The sequence below is a fragment of the Somniosus microcephalus genome, chromosome 21, assembly GCF_052327205.1.
Source record: "Somniosus microcephalus isolate GS21.2 chromosome 21, FLI_Smic_1.0, whole genome shotgun sequence".
NCBI classification, from domain to species: domain Eukaryota; kingdom Metazoa; phylum Chordata; class Chondrichthyes; order Squaliformes; family Somniosidae; genus Somniosus; species Somniosus microcephalus.
The window spans coordinates 43,348,812-43,357,576 of NC_141007.1; the positions used below are offsets into that span (position 1 = coordinate 43,348,812).

At 40.7% G+C, this 8,765-nt stretch overlaps 1 long non-coding RNA gene across 1 annotated transcript; it reads left to right on the forward strand.

Annotated features, from left to right (window-relative positions):
* The first annotated feature begins 1,633 nt into the window (after nucleotides 1-1,633).
* LOC147102747 (uncharacterized) lies at nucleotides 1,634-8,341 on the forward strand. Its single transcript, XR_015073079.1, has 2 exons — nucleotides 1,634-2,489; nucleotides 6,045-8,341. It is a non-coding gene; the product is annotated as an uncharacterized LOC147102747 (long non-coding RNA).
* Nucleotides 8,342-8,765: the final 424 nt, after the last annotated feature.

Genomic DNA, 8,765 nt, shown 5'->3' on the forward strand with positions numbered 1-8,765 from the left:
AGAGGGGAAATTAGGAGCATTTTTTTCACACAGAGGTTTGTTAAGATATAGAATGCATTACCTGAAAGATGGTGGAATCAGATTTCACAGGTAGCTTTAAAAGACAGTTGGACATGTACTGGAAGGGGACTAATTTTCAGAATTATGGAGAAAAAGCTGGAGTATGGGACTAAATTGGATAGTTCTTTCAAAGATCCAGCACAGGCACGATGGGCTGAATAGCCTCCTTCTGTGCTATAAGATTGTATGATTCTATGATTTTATTCTAGTGTATCATCACTATACCCTTTCCCTGACACAACTATCCTTCCTATCTGGAGGTGCCCAGAACTGCACAATACTCGAATTTTGGACCAATAAATGTCTCATAGAAACTCAACAATTTCCTTGACTTTTTAAAAAAAACTCAATACCCAGAATCCCATTTACCTTTTTAATGACTTTATCAACCTGCACTTCAAACTTGAAATCTTGATGTATCTTGCATTCTTCCTCATAGTTTGCCATGACCCTTCATTCTTTATAACAAGCAAACTTCAATATCATTTCACTTGTGCCTGTATTAAATCATTTATAAAAAATGGAAAACAAAACATCTCGGGTCAACTTCATAAAATCTGGTCAGCAATTTAGTGTTCAGCCAGTTGTCAGTGAAAAGTTCAGGCTGTGTGGGTAGATACAGTCTTGTATCATTCTGTCCCTGAAGGGCACTTGAGTAAGGAAAGAGCAATAGCAACACTTCCAATTATATTTTCTGTTATTTTAAGTGAATAGTTCCGTACAAGTGGGAGCAGTAAAGTTACTGCCCTCTTGCAGCTTTGTACTGTTGAAGATATTTTCCCAGACTTTATTGGTATTGATAGTCGAAGAGCTGAATAAAGTTCTACTCAGATGTTACATTTTTTCTTCTTGGAAGAAAGTGTAAACTTTATGCTTCACAGCTCCCCTTAGTGGCTGAAACCACCCTATGTGAAGTCCATGCGACTCTCACTCAGCCCTGTTTCCGCTTCAAATCAGGGATGTAGCATGATCAAAATAGCAAGGAAAGTGGAAGCACCCACCCACTGCTAATTTCATGCCCATGCCAATTTTTGGGTGAACCATGGTCCAGCTCTCTCTGGAAACAGGTGGGCATGGCATAAATAGATGGTCACCAGGGTCAAGTACAGGAAACTTTGGTTTATCCAGAGGTTAACTGTCCGGAATGCTCAATCCACTGGCAAAAATCAGGAGCCGTTTCGTTAGTTTTTTTTAATTTTCGTTGCTTTTTTTTCACCAGTCAGGCTCTGCAAGGTCTCGCTGAAGCTGTTGCTAAGCTACAGAGACGCTTGCAAGGTACGGCCGACAGTTTAGAAGCTGTTGCAGGGTTTGTTGCCAGATACGGAGCTCAAGCTCCGTATGTTTCAACGTTAGCACTGGTTTGTCCGGCAGTTTTGATGCGACGGCAACAGCTCAGTCCCGTCGGTGCCGGTTATCACAAAGTTTCCTGTAATGAGGTTATGACACCCAGTACAATTTTTACCAGATTAACAGCAGTTCCATTTTGAGTGTCCATTAAAGAGCTGCGCACAGTGAAAGCTGGAAGCATGTTTGGCACACTTTTTTTTTGCAGTCGCTTGTGGATCCTGAGGAAATCTACATATTATAAGGGGTTAATTTCAGGTGCTTGCTAGGTATAAGTTTTCAGACTTGACACCGGTCAAGAGTCGATGTGTAACTAGAGCTATTGCACGTACTTGGATTACAGCCAAGAACAGATGTCTGCCCACCTAATGAGAATGTAGAAGTGAAACAATGGGTTTCATTTGAAGTACCCAGTGACTTAATAACTTGTACATGATTAAGATTAAGGAGGACCTCCGGTTACACGATTCATATCCTGTTATATCTTAACCGTTGACTTATGTGTCCAGGATCCTTCTGTCAATATGTTATTTCTACTTGATGATTAATCTAAAATGTATCCTGATAGAGGAACAAAGGAATGTCAATCAAACTTGTTTGTTACACTGTATAAATATAGTACGCTCACGCTGTATCATTGGAATAGTAGCCTCACCCCTTGAGTGGAGGTACTGATTCCCCTTGCAAGTTAAATAAAAGGCCTGTCCGTCTGACGAATCCAAGTGTGTATTGAGTCATTACCCAGAGCTAAGAAGTAAGGCACTTCTACAATTTGGAGGTTCCACCGAGATGGCTTGCTGTACCAATTGGTGAGTTAACAGACGCCGAGTACGTTGCTCGGTTGGGAAAATCCCATCGGCCGAAGGTGGTGTTTTGCCACATTTTTGGGACTTTCCCTGCCAGAAGCATAGCTGCGCATAGTCTGTTTATTCCATTGGACAGTACTGCCATCGGGTAATTGACTCACAAGGTTCGGAGGTTAAACTGCCGTTGTGACTGCTTCCCTTTCAGAAACGGAACAGAGGACCAGCCATGAGGCGCTGACGCCCTGCGAACAGGATCGTGCAGAAAAGGACTGTATAAAGGTACCAGAGAGAGAAGGTTAAGTCAGGAATTTGATTAACTAAGGAGCTAGCGATTTATTGGAAATTGAACTAGCAAGGTTCCAGCTTGCTGAGAGAGAAGGTTAAGTCAGGAATTTGATTAACTAAGGAGCTAGCGATTTACTGGAAATTGAACTAGCAAGGTTCCAGCTTGAAGTTAGCTGGGACAAATTGAAGGCCCTTTTTGCTAAAGATTTGGCTAAAGGGAGTAGGGTAGAAGGAGAGAAGAGCTTGAAGTTAGCTGGGACAAATTGAAGGCCCTTTTTGCTAAAGATTTGGCTAAAGGGAATAGGGTAAAAAAAAGAGAGAAGAGTGGGCGGTTGTCTGAAACACAGTGTCAATGTTTAATGTTTATGAGAGTGAGTATTTAACTACTTGTTATTATCAATCAACTTTGCAGCTTTGTCCAGTAAGGCTGCATAGGTTGGGGATTTAGTAACACTTTGGTTGTTGTTTAACAAGTGTATTGTTTATTGTTTATTGTTATATGTATTAATGTTTAGTCATGTCTGATCTGTAGGGGCGTCCCACGCAGATCATAGAGTGTTACGGAATTGTTGTATGTTTTAACTAAAATATTTAAGCTGAAAAAAAAACTGCAGAAGGGGTTGGAAAAGACCCAAGCCGGGGAAGTGAGTCCCGCGGCGGAATGTATGGTTGAGAAAATAGTGATGTCTTTTACATGATCCACTAAGCTATTGTGGATTCAGTATTTTCCCCAGTTAGAAATACCTTCCACGAGGGTTGAGAACCCTCGAGTTTTATATGTATGTATAGTTTATTAATCTGATCTGTAGGGGCGTACAACGCAGATCATGGATTGTCACGGGAGTTTAGATTGTTTTAAGTGAACCATTTAAACTGCTAAAATGAGTGCTAGCGCCAGTAAGCCACCCGAGAAAGGCACGCCAGCAGCCTTTATGTTAAAGAACTGGTCAATCATCCATTGATCACCTACCAAATTGGTCCAAATGGACTGTAAATAAGACTAGACCCTTTCCCTCAGATAGTCATTTAACATAGAAAGAATTACTTGCCTCGAGAAATGTTTAACGGACAAGAGAGAAATAGAGAACAGCCAGATAAAAAGACTGCCTCTATGTTTGTTGAGTCAGAAAAAAAAAAATTACCCTGAAGAAACACCTTTCTCCTCTATTATGGTAGGATAACAAGGTAACTATAGAAGGATGAATAGAGGGGAATATAGAGGAAGACGTGGTAGAGTAAGAGGGTATGGACGATCTGGTAATTGTTACAATTGCGGACAACCCGGACATTGGGCAAACCAATGCCCTGTGAAAAATCGTCAGAACAAAACCTCCAATAATGGACCTCCGTTAGAGAATAAAGGTCCTAATTTCACTGTCCATAACCCTTTTTCGGACCAGTCAGGAGGTTACCCTACAAACGGACAGGGATTTAGGAGAAATAGAGATCAGAATTACTGACTGACACCAGCAGCCCCAGGCGCCACAGACCACCAAATGCCCGTTGTTTCTTTAAATTCACACAGCGAACTTGAAATTAAAATGCAAATAGCTGGGAGACCTATGTCATTTTAGTAGATACAGGAGCAACCTTTTCGGTGTTAGGGAAAGGATATTCTGAAGGAATGCCTATTAATGGGAAAAAGACTCCGATAGCTGGATTGGCTGGAATACTACAATGCTTGAATCAATTGACTCCCCTCACAGTAAAAGTAGAAGAATTTGAGGAAGAACACTCCTTTCTGTTATCAGGAGATGTCTCTATGAATTTATGTGGAAGAGACTTGCTGTGCAAAATGAATGCTACAATCATTTGCTCCGCATCAGGAGTAACAGTAGAAATCCAAGTAGATAAGGCATATGCGTACCCAGTAACAGAAATAAAACACCCTGTTCTTTACGCATGGGAAATTGCCGACCCAAGTTTGAGTCCCAAACTTGTCAGTCTGTTAGGAGCGTGGGGATTCATTACAAGCTCCATAAAACAATACCAGGAATCCCTGAAACTAGGGAAATGGCATCCAAAATTGCACTGCACGGCCTGCTATGACAAAACAGGACAAGATTATCAGCCGTTTTTTAATTTAAAATACCTCCTAACTATTAGACTGCACAGCCCTATGAAGTTACAATTAATCCAGCTGCACCATTACCCAAAAGGTCACAGTATCCATTGTCAGAGAAAGCAGAAAAAGGAATTGAGCCAGTGATGGAATCATTGTTAAAACAGGGAGTTAACGCCGGATAGAATAAAGGTCGTTTGCAACACATCGTTGCCAAAAACTAAAAGAGAAATGAAGCATTTTCTAGGAATGACTGGCTATTGTAGACAATGGATATTGAACTATTCAGAAATAACCAGACATGAGCATGACAAATTTGGAAAATTCGCGGTTACCTGACTTCCTCGGGAACCCAGATTAAAAATGCACAAGAAGTGCAAAATCTTTTACTAGCTATTCAGAGACGTAAACAGATTGCAATTATTAAGTGCCAAGCGCACATGGGGCATTTGGACAAGGTTGCGCTTGGAAACGCTGCTGCAGATAGCGCTGCTAAGTCAGTAGCTATATCAAGTACTGAACGACAAGTTTCAGCCTTCCCTGTTAGGGAAAAGCCAGAGATACCGCAGCCCCCGTCCTTAGATGATGTGCTGACCCATCAAGATAGGGCCAGTTCTGATGAAGTAAAGGAATGGGTTGTTAATCATTGTTTTAAAAAACACTGACGGCTTATGGGTTCATCATGACGGCCGCATGGTGGCACCCAAATCATTACTATCACCAATTGCCCGATGTGTTCATAAATTCACCCATGCGGGCAAAAGGGGGATGGCGGACTATATCCTCAAGACCTGGTATGCACCAGGAATCTCAAAGTTGGCAAAACAAATATGTGAAAATTGTATTATCTGCCAGACAATGAATGCAGGAAAAAAAATAAAGAAGGTACAGCCCGCATCCCATCCAAACCCCATGGGTCCTTTTGTACACTTGCAAATGGATTTTATTGAACTACCTGTGTGTATGAGCTTTAAATATGTATTAGTTATTGTTGATATGTTTTCAAGATGGATTGAAGCGTTTCCTTGTAGAAAGAGTGACGCCACTACTGTTGCTAAATGTTTATTGAAGGACATTGTACCGCGCTTTGGGATACCAGCAAAACTGTCAAGTGACAATGGGTCCCATTTTATGGGAACAGTGATTAAGGAACTATGCAAAGCCTTACAGATTAACCAGCACCTCCATTGCAGTTATCATCCACAGTCGGCTGGACTAGTGGAAAGATATAACGGGATGCTGAAAAACAAGCTTGCAAAACTGTGTAAAGAAACTGGACTTAAATGGGTTGATTTGTTACCCATAGCTTTAATGACAATGCGGTCTGCTACCAACAGAACTACAGGATTGTCGCCTCACGAGATCGTCATGGGAAGACCACAAAGATTGCCCTTTTCGGCACCTTTAACAGCTAAATAAATGGACATTCATAAAATGGAGGAAGATATGTTGAGTTATTGCATTGCACTAACCAAATGTATTTCTAGTTTCCATCAACAGGTGAAGGAAGCCCAGGTCGATCCCGCTGAAGGAAAGTGCCATACTTTCGAGCCAGTAGATAACGTCTACATAAAAATCTTCAAGCGAAAGAATGGCCTTCAACCCAGATTTGAGGGACCCTTCCAAGTACTCCTGACCACAAACACCGCTGTAAAAGTAAAGGAGCGACCAACATGGATACACGTGTCCCATTGTAAGAAGGCATCAGTTGAAGACGATACACTGCCAAGATGAACTGGATTTGGACTCTAATAAGACTGTCCCCTTTGTTAACGATAATTGAAACTGCCATATTGATTTATCAGATCCCCTGAAGGGCAAACCATGCATAGAAGAATGTGTACTTTTAAACTGATTTCTTTTATATTATATGCTATAACGAGACTATGAAGGTTCAGCTTCAGGATCACACTATGCAGGTACCCCCGTATCAACCCCTGAGTCTTAGGATTAGGCAGAATAAGATAGTAGAAGAAGATAGTGGACAGAAGCTTGATAAGCTATGGGTCACATGCCGTGATACTGTATTACCAAGTGACAAAACTGCGAACGGAGGGGTTTTCTGCAATGGTAATTCAAGAGGAGGACTGGCCCTGACAGCTAAGTTAATGTTTTGTGATAATCCTTTTACACAACCCCTCGTTTCAACATCAATTACTCAGAAAAGAAAAATTAATAGGACCGCTAGGAAACAAGGAGGGAGAAGTAGAAGACTGTTAAATAAGCATAACTATCATCAAGTTAATACCTTTGTATACATGAGCTATCTGAATGCTAAAAAACAGAACCTTGCCAAATGCTGGATATGCAGCCACATCCCTGTGCATGCAGAGGGTGGAATACCTCTAAGGCCCATTCCCTTCGAAATAAAAGAGATGGTAGGGTGGTTATTACAGTCTAATACCACCTGGAATAAGGAGGCAGCCAGTACATTTCAGACCCAAAATAGTTTAAACCCAGATCAGTTGGAAAATGAATAGAAAGATGCAGGATACAACCTTATAAAATTTGAAGGGTGGTTTCATCCCCAATATGATAATCGAAGGAATCCAGAGAGTCTATTAGTGCATACCCTTGGTTACCACAAAATTGGACTGGGTCATGTTATTTGGGATATGTAGTGCCCTATATACATCATATTTCATCTTTGGATAGCCACCCTGGGACACGAGTAAAACGAGCCATTACAGAAACTGAAAGGTTCTTTGCTATAGCATTTCCCTGGTATGGAACAGGGAAGCTAGCAAGAGAATCTATAAGCATGGCAGCAGTGTTGGAACAAATAGCCAATGATACTGCTGATGCTCTTAGTGATGTAAACGCAGAAATGGTGGCTTTGCGCACTGTTGCTTTACAAAACCGCATGGCTCTGGACTATTTGTTGGCAAAAGAAGGGGGCACATGTGCAATCATAAAAACCAAATGTTGCACCTATATTCCAGATAACTCAGAAAATATCACCAACCTGGTAAACCACATAAAAGGAGGCTGTAGAGAAACTACGTCAACCTGAACCGTGGTCCATGTGGGATTGGATTTCAGGATGGGGGAGGAGCATTAGGAAAGCAAATTTTGGAAGTCTTAATTGCAATTGTGATGATTATAATTTTAATTAGTTTATTGATTGGTTGTTTAAAATTATTGTGTACAAAAGTCCTTTCCTCATTAACGTCAACTCCTCCAGTACCAATGATATCTGAATATGAGGATATTAAGGGTGAGACCTTTGATGTAGAATTTCTTAAACTTAGCGAAATAAATTGTCCTTAGAAAGGACAAAAGGGGGGAATGAGGAAATCTACATATTATAAGGGGTTAATTTCAGGTGCTTGCTAGGTATAAGTTTTCAGACTTGACACCGGTCAAGAGTCGATGTGTAACTAGAGCTATTGCACGTACTTGGATTACAGCCAAGAACAGATGTCTGCCCACCTAATGAGAATGTAGAAGTGAAACAATGGGTTTCATTTGAAGTACCCAGTGACTTAATAACTTGTACATGATTAAGATTAAGGAGGACCTCCGGTTACACGATTCATATCCTGTTATATCTTAACCGTTGACTTATGTGTCCAGGATCCTTCTGTCAATATGTTATTTCTACTTGATGATTAATCTAAAATGTATCCTGATAGAGGAACAAAGGAATGTCAATCAAACTTGTTTGTTACACTGTATAAATATAGTACGCTCACGCTGTATCATTGGAATAGTAGCCTCACCCCTTGAGTGGAGGTACTGATTCCCCTTGCAAGTTAAATAAAAGGCCTGTCCGTCTGACGAATCCAAGTGTGTATTGAGTCATTACCCAGAGCTAAGAAGTAAGGCACTTCTACAATCCACATTTAATGTCCTCGCTGCTCTCTGGAGGGGGAATTTACTGGAGGAGGTTTCAAGACAAGAGGCAGTAAAAGTAAATATGAAATAATATTTGATGGAGTCAATGTCTTCAAAATTATAAAGACTGACAAAAAATCAAAAATCAAATTTAGGAATGAAACAATCTATATATTTGTCATGTACAAATGAGTAAAAGTGCCTATCCATTAATATGCATTGTTTCTAGGTCGTGTCTGAATAGTTAAGATATCAAAACCTCTTAAAAGAGGAGCTGAGACCAAATCGATTTTAAGTCACTATCTTCAAAGGTCTTTGATAAAATGGGCCTGATTTTGCGGTCAGCGGCGAACGAACAGTGTCAGCCGTTC